Source organism: Lolium perenne, chromosome 7 (genome assembly GCF_019359855.2).
Source record: "Lolium perenne isolate Kyuss_39 chromosome 7, Kyuss_2.0, whole genome shotgun sequence".
Taxonomy (NCBI): domain Eukaryota; kingdom Viridiplantae; phylum Streptophyta; class Magnoliopsida; order Poales; family Poaceae; genus Lolium; species Lolium perenne.
The window spans coordinates 316171869-316189183 of NC_067250.2; positions in this window are offsets into that span (position 1 = coordinate 316171869).

Here is a 17315-nt window from a genome sequence, read left to right on the forward strand (position 1 = left end):
TGCTTTGTGCATAGAGCTAACCGAAAATATGCCATTTTTGGTGAGACTCCAACGAAATTCATCCGTCCCCTGAACCAGCTGGATTGAACCTAGCCGCTGAAGCAGTTCATTCCAAGAAGCTAGCCGAGGACCGACAAGAGAGGGGGGGAGAAGATTCCATCACCTTCTGCAAAGTATCCCCTTTATGACGAACAATACTGTATAAGGCCGGATACTGTTCACGAAGAGTGGTTGTTCCCAACCAGCGATCCTCCCAGAACCGTATCTCCGCCCCATTCTTAATGGAGAAAGAACCAAATGGGAAAAGTGCTTCTTAGTTGCCATAATGCTAGCCCAAAAATGTGAATCTTCTGGTTTCCAAATAACCTGAGAGATCGCCTTTGAGCCAACATACTTTTTCCGCAAAAGTTGTTGCCATACTCCATCCTCCGTTAACAACCTGGCTAGCCATTTACCAAGCAAAGCCCTGTTCTTAACTTCAAGATCATGAACACCAAGTCCACCTTGATCTTTCGGACGGCATACAACACTCCATTTAGTTAACCGGTATTTTTTCTTCTCACTATCCCCTTGCCAAAAGAATCTTGATCGGAAATAGTCCAATCTATGCAAGACTCCTTTCGGTAACTGGAAGAAAGAAATCATATACAGTACCATATTTGTGAGTACCGAATTTATGAGAACTAATCTTCCACCAAGGGATAGTAATTTTCCTTTCCAACTAGTAAGACGTTTTTGAAGTCTTTCTTCAACAATTTTCCATTCAGCCAAAGTGAGTCTCCGATAGTGTATCGGAATACCCAAGTAGCTAATTGGAAAACAACCAATCCCACAGTCAAATAATTCAGCATATGAGTTGGCTTCATCGACGGCTTCACCGAAACAAAACAATTCGCTCTTATGGAAATTAATCTTAAGACCGGACAACTGCTCGAATGCTGAAAGAATTAATTTCAGGTTTCGTGCCTTTTCCAAGTCATGATCCATAAATAGAATTGTGTCATCAGCGTACTGAACAATGGATAAGCCGCCATCAACTAAGTGGGGGACTACACCTTCAATTTGACCATCGACCTTAGCGCGCTCTATTATAATTGCAAGCATATCCGCCACAATGTTAAATAATATTGGAGATAGGGGATCACCTTGCCTCAACCCTTTTCTGGTCTGGAAGTATTTACCAATGTCATCATTGATCTTAATGGCAACACTACCACCAAAACCAAAGTTATTAATAAGAGCACGCCATTCCTCGAAAAAACCTTTCATCCTTAGGGTTTGTTGAAGAAAGGACCACTTGACTTTATCATAGGCTTTTTCAAAGTCGATCTTGAGTATTACCCCATTCAACTTTTTACGGTGCATCTCATGAATTGTCTCATGTAAGTTGACCACCCCATCTAGGATGTTTCTACCTTGCATAAAAGCAGTATGAGAAGGACGCACCACTTTATCTGCCACTGAATTAAGTCGAATGGTAACAACTTTTGTGAAAATTTTGAAACAAACATTTAGAAGGCATATTGGTCTGTATTGCTGGATCCGTTCCGCGTCAGTAACCTTTGGTAAAAGAATAATTTCACCAAAATTGATACGGAACAGATCCAGTTGGCCCTTATGTAATTCGGCAAACAGATCCAATAGATCAAGTTTGATAATGTCCCAAAAAGTCTGGTAGAACTCAGCCGGGAAACCATCCGGCCCTGGCGCCTTGTTGTGTTCCATTTGAAAGACCGCTTTTCTTATCTCCTCCTCGGAATAAGGGGAAGTAAGAATGACGTTTTCTTCAAGAGACACTTGGGGGATATCATCAATCCTGGATTCATCCATGGATACATCTGATTCCTCCGGGGCACCAAAAAGACCTTTATAGTAATATAGTAAGAAGTAATATAGGACTTTAATTGCTCCTGACCTTCGATTAGTCCCTCATCTTGAACCAGAGAGTGAATGAGTTTCTTTCTGTGTCGGCCATTGGCAACACTATAAAAGTATCTCGTATTCGAATCTCCTTCTAACAAGAACTGGGATTTAGATCTCTGGTACCATTTGAGTTCCTCCTCACGAAGTAAGCCGAGCAACTTAGCATTGTACTGACTTTTCAGTTCAATCTCATGCGTTGTCAGTGGACGTACCTCAGCAAGAGCCTCTAATGCATCAATATCTAATGATAGAGTGAGTTTCTCTTTTTTGAGCTGCCCCGACATTTGCCTAGCCCACCCTCCAAGGTATCTACGCATGGAGCGTAATTTATTATTCCACCTTTGGATTGGGGTGTTCCCAGCGACGGGTTTGTCCCAAATAAATTTAACCATATCCGAAAAGTCATCCCGATTAAGCCATCCAAGTTCAAATTTGAATGGACGTCTACGTGGTGAGAATGGTGTTCCAGTAGATAACAGAATTGGGGCGTGATCTGACAAAGCTTCAATCGGAGGAAGAACCCGTACTGATACTAGAGGGAATTTAAATTCCCAGTCTGAGTCCATCAATACACAACCCAACTTCTCATAAGTAGGCTCGGGGAGACTATTCACCCAAGTGAATTGTCTCCCGCCCATTGAAACCTCTCTCAAATCCAAACTGTCAATGACAACGTTGAATAAGAAAGGCCAGTGGGTGTCAAATCTGCCCCTACTCTTCTTATGAGGGTATCTAAGCAAATAAAAATCCCCGCCTATGATGATAGGGTGCGGATTGTCCTTCGCTAGATTTACCAATTCTCAGAGAAAAGCAGGCTTATGAACATCCTAGGCAGCTCCATAGATAGACACCAAACTCCATATGAAATTATCGGACTTATTCCGGATGTAGCTTAATATGAAAGTCACCTCCGGAATTATCCAAAATTTCCATGGCCGTAGTTCGGATGCCAACTAATAAGCCACCAGAACGCCCCCGAGGCGGGCGGGATACCCAAGCAAAGTCTTCCCCGCCTGACAGGCGATTTTGAAAACTTGTTGAATAGTTCCGTTTGCCCGTCTCGGAGATAGCTACAAAATCTAAAACATGTTCCCTAATGCTTTCAGCGATGTGTAAGTGTTTAGCCAAGTCTTTCAGACCTCTGCTATTCTCAAACATGCCATTCATTTGGAAACAATTGGAGATTTAGTCACCTTAGCCTTCTTATTAGGCCATGCATTACGTTTAATGGAGGAAAGTCTTGATTTACGCTCAGCCGCTTGTAATTCAATACAAGAGCCCAGAGCAGTATCATCTAGATCGACCTCTGAAACCTCTCCAACTAGGTGTGAAAGAAGCTGGCCGTCTAAGACGGCGTACGCTTCCTCCTCATCCTCGTCAGAAAAAGAGGTATCCGACTTACTCGAAAGCGTAGGAGTAAATTTGAGTCTATTAAACTCCATACGTCTCAAAGCATTAGCCGAAACAGAAATAGAACTAATAGAAGAACCCAACGAAAGACCCACATTATGCAACTTAGAAGCCATAAGCGGTGTTGTGAAAGTTAAAAAAGACTTTGAACTATTAATAGTACCTAAAAAGTCAATGTTTGACTCCGCCTTGCGACGCATGGCCTTTGCCATCGAGTCTTCATCCGTCGCCATCGCCCCATCAATGCCGACCCCATGTCGAGAGCTTCGGCGAATGGGAGCGACCGCCGTGGTGCCCGAGACCCGCGTAGCAGCGGCAGCCCTAGGGGAGGTGGTAGTCGAAGTAGACCCTCCCCTAGCAGGCTCCACGCGTGGAGGCCTAGCAGTGCCCACAGCTGGGGGAGGCGGCGCCATGTCGCCGGCCATGCCCATGGCCGCCCTAGGCGATGCCGGCTGGCCCGCCAGGCTCCACGTCGGCGGAGGTGGAGACACCTCAACGTCGGCACCAGCGGGAGGGCTGGTCGGCCGGGCCAAGGGAGCCGCGTCGCCGCCATGCGGAGAAGACGCCGGCTGTAGGGGCGGAGTCGTTGAAGAGCCCCCACAAGCGACCGAAGAAGGGGGAGTTGGCGCCGCGGCCTCCCCCTGGCGAGGCGAAGGTGACAACGCCCGAGGGGGTAAGGGTGAAGAAGACCCCCCTCGCGGCACCATCTCTCCCGCACCCGAACCAAGAGCATGCGGCAGGTCATCCTCTCCTGCATGCACACCCGCGCGTGCAGCCGCGGTAGCCGCAGCCCGTCTCGCCGCCGCTGGAGTAGTACGTGCAAGAGTACACACCCGGCCTCTAGCTGGCCTGTCCGAGCGGGAGTGGTCCACGGCAGGACCAGTAGACAAAGAAGAACCAGAAGAAACCGCATCGAGAGCCAAACGCAAATCTTCCGCGGACACACGAGTGGTAGCCGCTGCAGAAGACGGAGCCTCCAAAGAAGGACTAACTGCCCGCAGCCTCTTTACTGCCTCAATAGCATTCGGTGTCTGCGGGTTTGGATTAAAAGGCATGACAGCAAACACAGGGGCCATAGCATGAGTAACCCCAGGCGCCGAAGAGCTAGAACCTCCCCGCTGAACCTGTGAAGTCCCAGAAGCTGAAGGCCCCACTCTCGGCTCAGAAGTATCCATAGCATCATCCCCACCATCAGGAGCACCCTCACCTCCCTCATCAGAATCATCTTTCTTTACCCAAACCAAAGGAACAAAATCCGGCTCCGGAATATAATCTGCGGGTTCCCTGCGGAAGCGGAACTCAAAAGCCTTGAACTTGACCACAGCATCAGCTTTAGCTATCGGACGTGCCTCATCAGAAGGATCCCCTAGAACCCCAGCCTGAAGCATGGCCACCTGAATACGCACCACTGCCCTGCGTCTCAGACTAACAAGATCCACATCCACAGTCTTGCCAATAAGAGATCCAACAGCCTACAAACCCAGAAAGTGTCGCAGCGTATGAGGCATTCCATCCACGTGCAGCCACACCTTCTCAAGTTCAGCCTTGTAAGGAACCTCCGCTGACCTCCAAGCGGAGATGGAGATAGAGGAGCTGAAAGAAGGCACCCCCACCTGAATACCATCAAGTCTGTCAAGGTCATCGAAGGAAGGAACTGAAACCAAGAACTGCATATCAATATGAGGAACCGCCTCCCACTTCCAATTGGGATGATCAGAACACCGGCGAGCCACCTACTTAGCAATCACATCTGCAGGCATCGCATCTCCAGTGACCACCACAAGAGCAATAGGCGACTAAGTCGGGGCAAGATCTTCATTTACCACTGAGTCCGGAAAAGCAGTAAAATATGTCTCCAGAAGGCCAGACCCAGAAACAAAAACAGATGGTCGCGGCAACTTAAGCACAGGGAGCCTTCTTATCACAAATGTAACAGTAGTGATCAACCTTGCAGTCCTTCACAGCATGCGAATTATCAGCACATTTCCAGCACCTTACACTCTTTTTGGACTTACCAGCAGCTTTGGCGACCTTCGCCTCCTGAACAACCGCACCCATCTGAGGCGCCATAGACTGTGGCTGCTGAACCAAAGGTAACTGAGGCACTGATGTCTGATGCGGCGGTACAAACAGACCCTGCCCTGCTTGAGACTGAATAGGTAGCTACTGAAACTGAGAAGAAAACTGTCCGTGTTGCTCATACCCAGACGGAATATAGGGAAACTGATACATGTGATGTTGTCCCTACATCAGAGCCATCGAACCCTGAGGAGCATAGCCCTGCGGCTGCGAGGAGGGCTGGCCGAAAGACTGAGCTCCAGCGGTGAGTACCGCCCCTCCCTGGGTCGTCGCAGGCGGCATCGTCTTCTTCTTCTTGCTCTTATGCTTCCTGGCAGCGTTCGGAGACTGCGCTTGAGGCATGGCCATCGGTTGAGGCATCGCTGGCCTCTGTGGCATGACCGCACCCACTTGTATGTGGCCAGTAGGCTGCGGGAAATACGGACGAGACGGGAGCAGCCCCCCTCCGACCGGTGCAGCCGCATGTTGCGGCGGAGCAACCCCGGCCGCCGGGCGGAAAGGAGTTGCAGCAGGGACAGCAGGCCTCGGGGCAAACTGGGCCGGGTGACCGGCGAAGGGAGGGCGCACGGGCGGAACCCCTCCAGGTACCGGCATCCGAACCGTCCCGGCCTGGCCGGTCGAGCCAGGGGCAGCGCCCCGCGGCGGAGGGAGACCACCTGGGAGCTGCTGACCCTCCATCCTCGCTGGCGGACGAGCAGCAACCTCGGCGAACGTGGGCGGCCGGAGCGGCCTCCACCCCCGACGGAGAACGGGAGCAGCCCCTGGCAGCGCAGCCCTTGACCTAGAGGCAAAGGTGTCCAAGGCGGCTGGGACGGAGCGGGTGAAGGAGGACCCGAAGTCGTCGATGTGTAGCTCGGTGAGACGCGGCGAGACGGACTTGGATGCGACCGAGGTGAGATCGGCGAAGACCTTGGCATCCGGGGCGAAGACCTTGATGAGGATGAAGAAGACTTGGATGGCGAGGACGCTCTTGACAGCGAGCGGGACGGAGACCTTGGCGAAGACGACGACGCAACCCTCGGCAGCCCCGGTACCAGCGACGGCGGCGTTGAAGAATGAGGCAGGGTTGAAGGCGTCGTGGAGGGCGCGGCCGAAACCGTGAGCAAAGTCCTTGGCGGCGCAGAGTTCGACAACGGAGCCGATGCGGAACGAGGATCGCGTGACGAAGTCGAAACCGTGTCTTGCGTGATCCGCGTGATCACATGCGTAGATGCAGCGTGCTCTGATCGATCTTTCCATAGAAATTGCATGCAGTGGGCCAGGCCAGCCCATGAGAACGTCTGGGGCCCACCATCATGCAGCAGAAACTGAACTGCCTCCTCTGATTCCGCCACAGACGTTGAAGACGACGACGCGATCAGCGGTGGCGAGACCTCCGTCCTCGTTAGGAACTGGCCAAGGACCGCCGGCGGCGACACTCGGTGGGGCGGCACCGGTCCTCTCCACATCCCCGCCCTCGGTTTCTTCGGCATCGGGAAGCTATGCGGTGGTGTGGAGGGCTTGGCCGCAGCAGCAGCTCCCGGCACCGGCCCCATGGCATCCTTCCGCGCCGCTGTTGCCAGAGAGGACTCCTCGCCAGACCTGCAAGAACGCACCTCATCAATCATACCTGAGCTCGCCGGAGAGACAGCCTCCCAAAACCTCGAAGCCGGCGTCGGGAAGCCGATCTCATTCCAAAAATCTTGGGCTAGTTCCTCGTCAGATCTTCCTTCTCGACGGACCACCACCGGAGCTTCACGAGCAGCGGACGATTCCAAGACCTCCTCCGCCAATTCAAACGGGACCTCGGAGTCGCAGGAGTCGTCACTGTCGACGTCCTCGACCAGGACTTCGAACCGCGAGCCAGGAAGAGGAGAAACATCGGAGCCCGGAGATCCCTCCCCGATCCATAGACCTCCAGGAGGGAGTGTGAGCCGCCGCCGACGGCCGCCGGCGGCGGAAGCCACCGCGGCCCTCGCGCCTGCCTGAGCTCCAACGGTCATCCGCTCACGCCCTGTAACTTCCCTCTAGATGAAATAAATGACTTCAAAAATAATTATGGCGTGGCGTGTCCTAGTCAACTTCTTGAGCCGAGCCGACCGACTTAGTCAGGGCGTCACACCTTAGTTGGGTCGAGCCAGACCTGATCGTACCGGACGTGCCTCGCTGGTTTAGCCGAACCAACCCACATCACAGTACCAATCCGCTCTCCCTCTAGCATCGCACGAGAGAGAAAACCGAACAGAGGCAGGCGACTAGGGTGCTAGTTCACCGCGTGGCCGGTGATACGGGGCGATCACCGGAGAAATAGGTGGTTCACCGGTAGGCTATTCTGTCCCAGGTGTTACCGCTATGATTTGGCTGTATATACTATATACTCTCCCAATGTAGGGCTCTTTGCTCCGGTTATTTTGCCCCAACGAGAGTGGGTTTAGATTGAATCTAATGGCCGTGATCAATGGTTACAAGATTGAACCTTTTGTGAATTGCTATTATTGAGTGTATTGCCATTAGGTTTCAATTTTTAATTTCTTAGATTGAGACTAGATCTGAATTGGCAACGCTGATGCAAACTTCAGAAAGCAAAAGTAGTTCAGTTAACTCTGAACTGTTTCATCGATGGATATACCTGTAGTAACACAGTCTTTAGATCATAAACATGCAGAACATATATATGGTGCCTGAACTTTTCTATGAGTGAAAGCTTTCAATCATTTGTTTCTAAGATGATTAGATGTGTGTTGAAGTTGTACTTGACTACGACATGATTTTTTTAGTTGCAATAGACATAAATTTGTGAATCTGATTTTGTGTTATTACGTGTGTAAACTGCAGCCACTAATGATTGGTAATTTTGAATTTTTAGAGATGGCTGCAGCCACTAATATAGAAAAGGGTAAAAAATGAAAGAAAGTATGCTAAATGGGGTATTTTTGAGGAATTTCTGTTAAATTTGGTAAAAAATGGCACAAAATTGATCTTACAAGGTAAAAAGTGGAATTCACTCAAAAAAAAAAAAATAGAAGCCTCCTCTTAAAATTGCTCTTTACAAGTATCAGTTTGTATTACGTATATACAAATAAAAGTTTATACTACTGAGTAGCAAGAACATGCATGGCATAACTGATCAATCTTGTGCATGAGTAGTCACTCGTTTGTATAACTAGATGATACCCCGCGCGTTGCGGCGGAAAATAAAGTTAATAAAACATGTATGATGAAACGAACAAATACTGCTAATTATTTTATTGTCTAGTAACATAAAAAAATATCCTTACATATAAGCAAATATCATAAGTATAAGCCCAAAAGAAGTGGTCCTATATTATTTCACCGAAACTCAAACGCATATCATTTGAAAAAATTCTAGAAACAAAAGAACATATATATAGTAATGGCTATGATAACAGGACAAATTAATAGCTCAACTTAAATAATGTACTCGATATAGATCTGTCCCTCCTCATCGTGCAGATCCTCGTAGCCATCAACCGTCTGGCCTTCCCTCCTCTGAAGCTTCTCAGGAAATGTCTCCATGCCGGCATATGCCAACATGACCCAGACATAGGAGAGATACTCCACGCAAGATCCAAGTCTCTCCGCGTGCAAGTATCCTCGGCACCGGCCAGCAGAAAAGCAGAGCATCTCCACCCACACACCTTGGATCAGCTCCCACATCTTGGCCTCACCTAGAAGGCTCGTGGCAAGCTCCCAAGCATCACGAATAAAAGATTCGGGAGTAGAACCCGCATTGCATCTGTCAAATACTCGCTCCTCCATGGATTTGCTCTCGCCCTGGGGTGCAGAGAGGATCCTCTCGAGTTCGTTGTTGGCAGTCGCAAGCAATCTCTTTCTGCTTCCTGGCATTAGCTTCTCAGGATTAGCAAACAACAGGTGCATCATGTAGTTGGATATTTGTTTACACCGACGGCCACATTCCTCCTTGCCACGACGAAAAAAGCACAAGTCTGTGGCCAGGTGCCAAAGAATGATGGTCTCGTCAAATGGCCTCTTTAAGCTCCAGCCCAGCTTTTGGTAACATCCCTTCCTTGCGAGCGTCCATTCGCCCCTGGTGTCATTGAACCTCCTATAACTCTCGTTGTCCCGTATGTAGCCCTTCCACCCTGACTCAACATGTTGATGGACCAATTGTGTGATTTCCTTACACGAATGGCTAGGATCCATGTGGAACAAGTACTGATCCAGTAAGTCTCTGCACTGCAGGAATCCCGCGATTCTCCTCAACGTGAGGTAGTGCCATTTCTTCTTATCTGCTAAAGACCCAATAAGATTATATTGCAGAATTCTGCCAGAGAACATGCCCCGGAAAACTGATCGTACACACAAGTAAACGAGCTCCATTAGAAGAGTGCCATATAGTAGTGCCAGTGTAACCCTGGTGTCTTCACCGCTATAAGCTTCTCTGTGTCTGCTTGTGTGTACTAGACAGATGGCTGTGATCAGCGTTGCATAAGCTAGCACGTGTGTGCACCGACGGAGGATGAGCCCTTTTGGCGCATTCGTGAAAGCAAGGTAGCGTCTGCGATAGCCATTGGTGTAGAGGAAGCTGGTTATAGCTGAGTGCGTGCTACGATCTTTGGTGTAGAGAAAGCTGGTCATAGCTGAGAGTGCGTCTTCTATTGCTTGATAAGCTAACTCGGTGTCAAGCTGCCAGAATATCTTCAGGATTCGAAGCCGATCATAATAGGGACTTGGGAAGTCCAAAAATAACTGGTACGGTAGACTTGGGAGGTTTCCTAATGATCTCCGCATACCACCATCGTCCACGACTGCTCTTGCATCTTTAATGAAGTTTTGAAGCCGTCCTTCTTCACTGACATTGGTTCCCCGGACGACGTTTTTCTCGGATGAGCTGGCCTTTTGTAGGGCATTAAAACTGCTGTTCTTTAGATCCAAAGCCTTTTGCAAGCATCTCATAATCACCAGAATGAAAAGCAAAATTGTTGCAGCCAACAACCTTTTGTCATTTGACGACCATGACTTGTAAAGCACGTAGAGTGCAACGGTGACCTGACATGGTGGATAATCCAGTTAATAAGATGCAAAAATTATAGATGCATGCCCTCTAAACAAGTGAACATGAAATCTACCTAATTACACTACATAGAGTTCTTCGTGATGATGGCATGAAATTCCAAGGTGATCGGTATAAGAAGACCACCATAATCATCAAAAGGAGGTGACTTTATGATGGCAGGGAGTATAGTTTCGCATCTTTACAGGTTGCAAGTGCCTCATTACTTAATTTTTTTTGTAAACCAGAAAAATGGTAGTTTAGATATAAGAACCTGCTTGTTCAAAACAACTTCTTGTTCACGAAGTTACTATCGCGAGGCATATGGACTGGGGTCTTTTCTTTTTCCATTTTGTTTAGTTTCGTTTGGCCGACATGCTTGACTTTCAATAATACATGCTATCTACATCTGATGCAGAGGAAGGGGTTATCCTCCTTTTTGAAAAAAATAAAATTTGCTTTCAAACTACCGCAATCCCCTGATTTTCCTTGGGTTCATTGGTTTCACTTGCGTTACTCCTTGGCAATCTCCACACGACGAAGCAACCCATCCTTCCTTTGCAAAATGGTTAACCCACAACTTCTCGCCTTACGAGAGAACTCTCCTTCATCCTAACATCATTGAAACAACATCTTCTTTTGGACCGATTGTTGGCTCACTAGTGAATCTATTACAAACACCTACCCACACATGTACTCTCACTTCACCTACCAAAATTTTCTAGTGCCCCATACCATGCTATTTGGGCTATTTCCTAACCCGCGAGACCGTACAAATAATTTGGCTATACTATAGTTGGATCTTGTGTTGTTTTCTTTGAGATTCTCAGTTTCAGGATGCCCCAGATCAGTGTTCTCTCCTCCATGTTTGCCATTTCCCACCAAGAATGCATAAAACCTCATCATGCATGAGGAAGTGGATGACTATAATACTCTAGTGATTTGGTCATTGAGAGTGCCAGACAAATGTAAAATATTTGGGTGGTTACTATTCAAAGATAAGATAAACACCAAAGCCAATCTATTCCACAAACACATTTCCTTCAAGCCTAATAGTGCATGTTCATGGTGCAACACCCTTGTGCAACCGTGACATCATTTGTTTAAATGCACAATATACTTGGACAAGACTAGGGTGGTCTTGACCTCGTGACCTTGCCACCTTGCCGAATGTCTTGGCTCACAGTCCTTCGGAATATTTTTATTCTAGCTAGGAACGCTAAAGTATTTAGGGATGATTCCCACTCCAGGGTTGTGATAGTGAGGAACATCTCCTCTGACTTTACTCTTCAGTCACACGGGTTAAAGGAACCTGATTATAAGGTAGCGGCTCCTCTTCCCCGGTGATTATTCAAAAAAACATTGCTCATGTGGGCATAGCAAGTGGTGTTGAAGGAGTAAAACTTGAGCCTCATGGAGGCAGTCGTTCTGAAGCCAAACAAGAGATGTAGGATATCCCATAGTAAGATACAAAGAAGACAACCAAAGCCAAGTGTATATGGAGGTTCGACGCATGGATAACTTCATGGTGGTGTAGACTGCAGACTGAAGAATATTATCCAAGCTAGAGTTTGTTAAGTTGTGTCAAATATTTGTACAAGAGGGGTTATGTTTGGACATGAGTTTGAATTGGTGTGCCTAGGGTACGGGCAGTGTAGAGTCGGTCATCATTAACAAGGGGGCGTGCCACGTTGAAACCTATAATGAGTTGATAGCCACATGCATGGCGAACAGGAGCTGGCGACATGTGCTAGCGCCTAGGCGGCCTATATGGTGTGGTGTCTTGGAGAAGATCATCCATAGTCATTTCCCCAAGGATCATAAAGATATATAATTACGCCCATCTTTTGCATTACTTCCCAGTTCCCCCAAAGCATTAAAAAGAGTTTCACTTGAGCTAATTACCTAGATCACTTGCCCCAATTGTATGCATTAGCTTTTCATTTACATTAGTTACGTTACGAAGTACTACTTCCTATTAAGAACATCAACATTTACTAGAACACATTAATACTATATTGTCGTTCATCTATTTTAAACTCAAAATTACATAAATATATACTCTCTTATAACCTAGTAAAGTATACATTAAAAGTGTGTAAAAATAAGTGTTATATGTAACTTGAGGTAATATGGGGTTTATCTACTTGCTCCTGAAGGTTCGAAACTCATTACATTCAATGTTTGAATGTTCTAGGATAATCCCTTACACTCGATATTCACTCCCCATCCCTATTGGTCAATTCCTCCAAGTGAAAACTTAGACCCAACTTGCCAGATCAGACAATGACGGTGTTTGACGTTTGATCCCTCCTTGCAAGTGTTATCTTTGGTTGGTGTGTATGGTCGTCGGTTTTTAGTTTGGTGGATTAACTACTGGGATGGTGGGAACAATGTCCCCGATGTGAGGCGCCTAAGGATATCCTTCTGGCATTGAGGTTATCTCACTATTACATGTATGCAGGAGGATGTCTTGGCAAACTTTGTCAGTGCTGACGGTGGCCCAATCTTGGGACCTACTCCCTCGGAGGCGTTTTAGTGGAGCCTTGGCACATGCCCATCACTTTGGGTCAATTTATTAGGGTGGAAAAATAAACCCGACTTACTGAGTTGGATAATGGCGGCGTGCACATAGATCCATCCTTGTATGCGCGTGTATTTGGTGTGATTACCCATTGGTTGGCGCCAATGGTCTATGATTTTGCTCTGGTATCTTCAGTTCTAGGTTTGTTAGCAATGTCCCTGATGCGAGACCTAGAAGATTGTCCTTGGCGGTGGATCTCCCAGACGATATTTCCTACTTGGCGGCATCGTTGTGGAGCCCCGATACCTGCCTATCCCTCAGAATCTAACTACAAGAGCATTAGGCATATCGCGTCGGATTTGTGGGGCGACACATCCAAAAAGATCCACCAAATTTATATTACCTAGAGGATGGACTATTCATGACAACTCACGAAGCAAGCGGATAGATATGCTCCCTCGTAGATTCCACACTAGTACATAACGACGCCATGGTAGGTGGCACGTAAGAGCAGCATTCTGCAATGTCCCGCTAGAGGAACAAATGCACTAATAATTGTGTCAGTCATGGAACACACTTTTTGAAGTAGACATTGGACGTAGATTCATGGGGTGCCTGTTGGATATGGTGCGCTAGAGGCAAATAATAAAGAGTATTTATTATTATATATTAATAGTTCATAATAAATTTTATGCCATGTTATAATTGTATCAATCGGAAACACTGGTACACGTGTGGTATGTAAACAAACCAGGGTTCTTAGGAAGCTTTATGCGAACTAGCTCATTGGTCAACAGATGATCGAGGTTTTCCGATCATGGACATTTATGTCAATTGGCAATGGGATCATGTCATTGGTTGAATGATATGATGAACAGCCCCAATATAAGTATTGCAACACGATCAAGTCACAAAGTTCATCATTGCGATAGTTATAAAAGTGTAGTAGCCTAATCCTTAGACCGTGGATCATATTTAATCACTATCACTGGAGGTTGCCTTGACTACACCAAACGTCACACCGTAACAGGGTGATCATAAAAGTGTCGCACAAGTATTCCGAAGGGATGTGTTGAGGCGTATGTATCAAGAGCGGGATTTGTTCTTCTGCGTGACGGACAGATACTCTAGGCCCACTCGGTGAGATTACATCCATTAATTTGCACAGCGTATGACTAGGTCATGAAGATGGAATCACACAAAACGAGTTGAATAGCCTTGTCGGTAACGAGATCGAACTCGGTAGGATGATACAAAATGATCGCTTCTCGGACGAGTGCCTGTATCAAAGTAACAAAGGAATATGACTTGACCTTTGTGATTCCACGACTTTATATATTCGGAGAATATATAGGGATCATTATGGCCATCCAGGTTCCCTTGGTGATCATTGATCAGAGAAGCGTCTCGACCATGTCTGTGTTGTTCTCGAACCGTAGGGAAACACGCTTAAGGGTTCATCAACCTTGAGATGCCTTTTGGATTCATTGGAAACATAGGAGAATAGAGAAGAGAGAATCGGAAAGGGTTTCGGGAGAATCCAAAGGATGTCCGGAGTAGTTTGAGAGGTGTCTCGGATCATCGGTAATTAATAATATGTATTAATTAAGTGAATTAATATTTATTTATATGATTATTTATTAATTAAAAGGTGCATGCCACCTTAATGGGCCCCTCCTAGAGGGGAGCCCATTAAGTGGCTGGCCACCACCCCCCATGGGCTGATGGGTGGGGCGGCTAGGGTTGGGGTTTGGGGGGCGCATGGGCCTTGTTGGCCCAGCCACCCTTCCCCCTTTGGCCCAGCCGGCCAACCCCCTCCTCATTTTACCTCACCTTGCCTAGCCACAAGCTCCTCCCCTCCCCTTCCCCCCATAAATAGTGGGGCACTTGAGGGAAGTAGGGCACAACACAACACAGTTCTCTTGAGGAAAAAGAGAGCCCCCCTTTGGGCGCTTATCCTCCCCCCTCTCTCTCTCTCTAGTCTTCTCTCCCGCGTGTGGTTCCTCGAAGAGCTGTGCATGGAGGGAGTCTGCTCCACCCAGTACGCTGGAGCGTTGCTGGGATACTGATCCAAAAGATTATACTTACGCGCCTCTGCTGGATCGGACACCAGGAGTCGTTGTTGAGCACCGTATGTGCGCAAAACTGTGAGGTGTTGCACTTGCGGCACTTGACGTCGTACCGGGTGGATTGAACTCGATCCTGAGGTCGGCGACGAAGTACGAGTACATCATCCACGTTCTAGAGAAACGTTAACCTCTTTCGGTCTATGAGGGTACGTCACCGAAACTATCCCCGTTACAGCATTACTCCTAGATAGATCTGGGCAAACGGGGTGCGCTAGTTAAAATTTGTTTGTGGTTGGGGGTGTTGGTCTCTTACCTTAGTTGGTTTGGCATTTGCAATGGAGGGCCCCGAAAGGGGTGTAATAGAGAAAATTATTTAATCGGTGTTGTGGTTGAATGTTCGTAGATAAGAACGGTTCTTTTTGCAAAAGCCCTAGAAACCACGTAAAATTTGCAAGAGATAAGATAGAGGCGCCTAGCTTTATGTTGCAAGGGGGCTGGTAACATGATATGGTCATGTTGTAAAGTAGTTTTCTGCTTCTTGTTGCTAAGTTGTAGTGACCCAACACCAAGATGGTCGATCAATCGGAGGCGCCACGAAGTGGGCACCATGCTAGGGCGCACGATGGAGATCTAGTCGCATAAATGAGACACCCATATCATGTCACTTAATACGTTTGATGTAGATACCTTAAAACATCTTGTTTAGTTGCTAGTGTTAAGTTTCCACAACGGTATCTTTAAATAACATGATCCCTAACATTAATACGAATAAAAGTGTTCTCCCTTTAGTGTGCACCACCAAGAAAGTTCTCCGTTATGAGGTATGTGTTGGAGATATGCCCGAGAGGCAATAATAAAGTGGTTATTGTTATATCTTAGTGTTCATGATAAATGTTTACATCCCATGCTATAATTATATTAAGTGGAAACATTGATACATGTGTGTTTTTGTAAACAAACCACAGTCCCTAGTAAGCCTCTTGTTTAAAATAGCTTGTTGATTAATTGATGATCAAGGTTTCCTGATCATGAACATTGGATGTTGTTAATAACAAGATCATGTCATTAGGAGAATGATATGATGGACACACACCCATAGTAAGCATAGCATAACATCAAGTCATTAAGTTCGTTTTGCTATAAGCTTTCAAATACATTGTAACCTAATCCTTCGACCATGAGATCATGTTAATCACCAACACCGGATGGATGCTTTGATGATATCAAACGCCACTTCGTAACTGGGTGGTTATAAAGATGGCATTGGGTATTCTGAAAGTATGAGTTGAAGCGCATGGATCAAGAGTGGGATTTGTCCATCCAAATGACGGATATATATACTCTGGGTCCTCTCGGTGGAATGTCATCCAATTAGCTTGCAAGCATGTATCTAGGTCACAAGGGATGTTATATCACGGTACGAGTAAAGAGTACTTATCGGTAACGAGGTTGAATTAGGTATGGAGATACCGATGATCGAACCTCGGATAAGTAAAGTATCGAGCGACAAAGGGAATCAGTATCATATGTTTATGGTTATTTCGATCACGAAAGTCATCATTGAATATGTGGGAGCCATTATGGATCTCCAGGTCCCGTTATTAATTATTGATTGGAGAGATAACTCGATCATGTCTGCATAGTTCGCGAACCGTAGGGTTACACACTTAAGGTTCGACGTTGTTTAAGTAGATATGGAATATGAGATGGAGACCGAATGTTGTTCAGAGTCTCGGATGGGATCCAGGACATCACGAGGAGGTCCGGAATGGTCCGGAGAATACGATTCATATAAGGAAAGTCATCTTCCGAGGTTCGGCAAAAATATCAGTATTTTGACCAGAGCTTCTAGAAGGTTCTAGTGGGCCACCGTTGGGCCCACCACCCTGGGAGGGGCCACATGGTCCGAAGGGGTGCTGCCTAGCCTTAATGGGCTGGGCGCACCATGCCCTAAAAGGCCCAACCAGCCAAACTTGAGGGGCAAGTTTCCCAAACTTGAGGGTCAAGTTTCCTCTCTTTGTGGGCCGGTCCAAGGAGGTAAAGTAGGGGCCAAGGCAGCCCACGGTTGCACACTCCCCTATATAAAGAGGGGAGGGGCAAGGGTGCTGCCCTAAATCCTTACCCTAACCCTAGCTGCCACCTCTCTTCCCTCCTCCTTCTTCCTGCGTAGACTTAGGCGAAGCCCTCCAGGAATTCTACTCTACCACCACCATGCCATCATGCTGCTGGGATTTCGAGGGAATCTACTACATCCACTACCTGCTGGAACGGGGAGAGGACGTCTACATCGACTCCG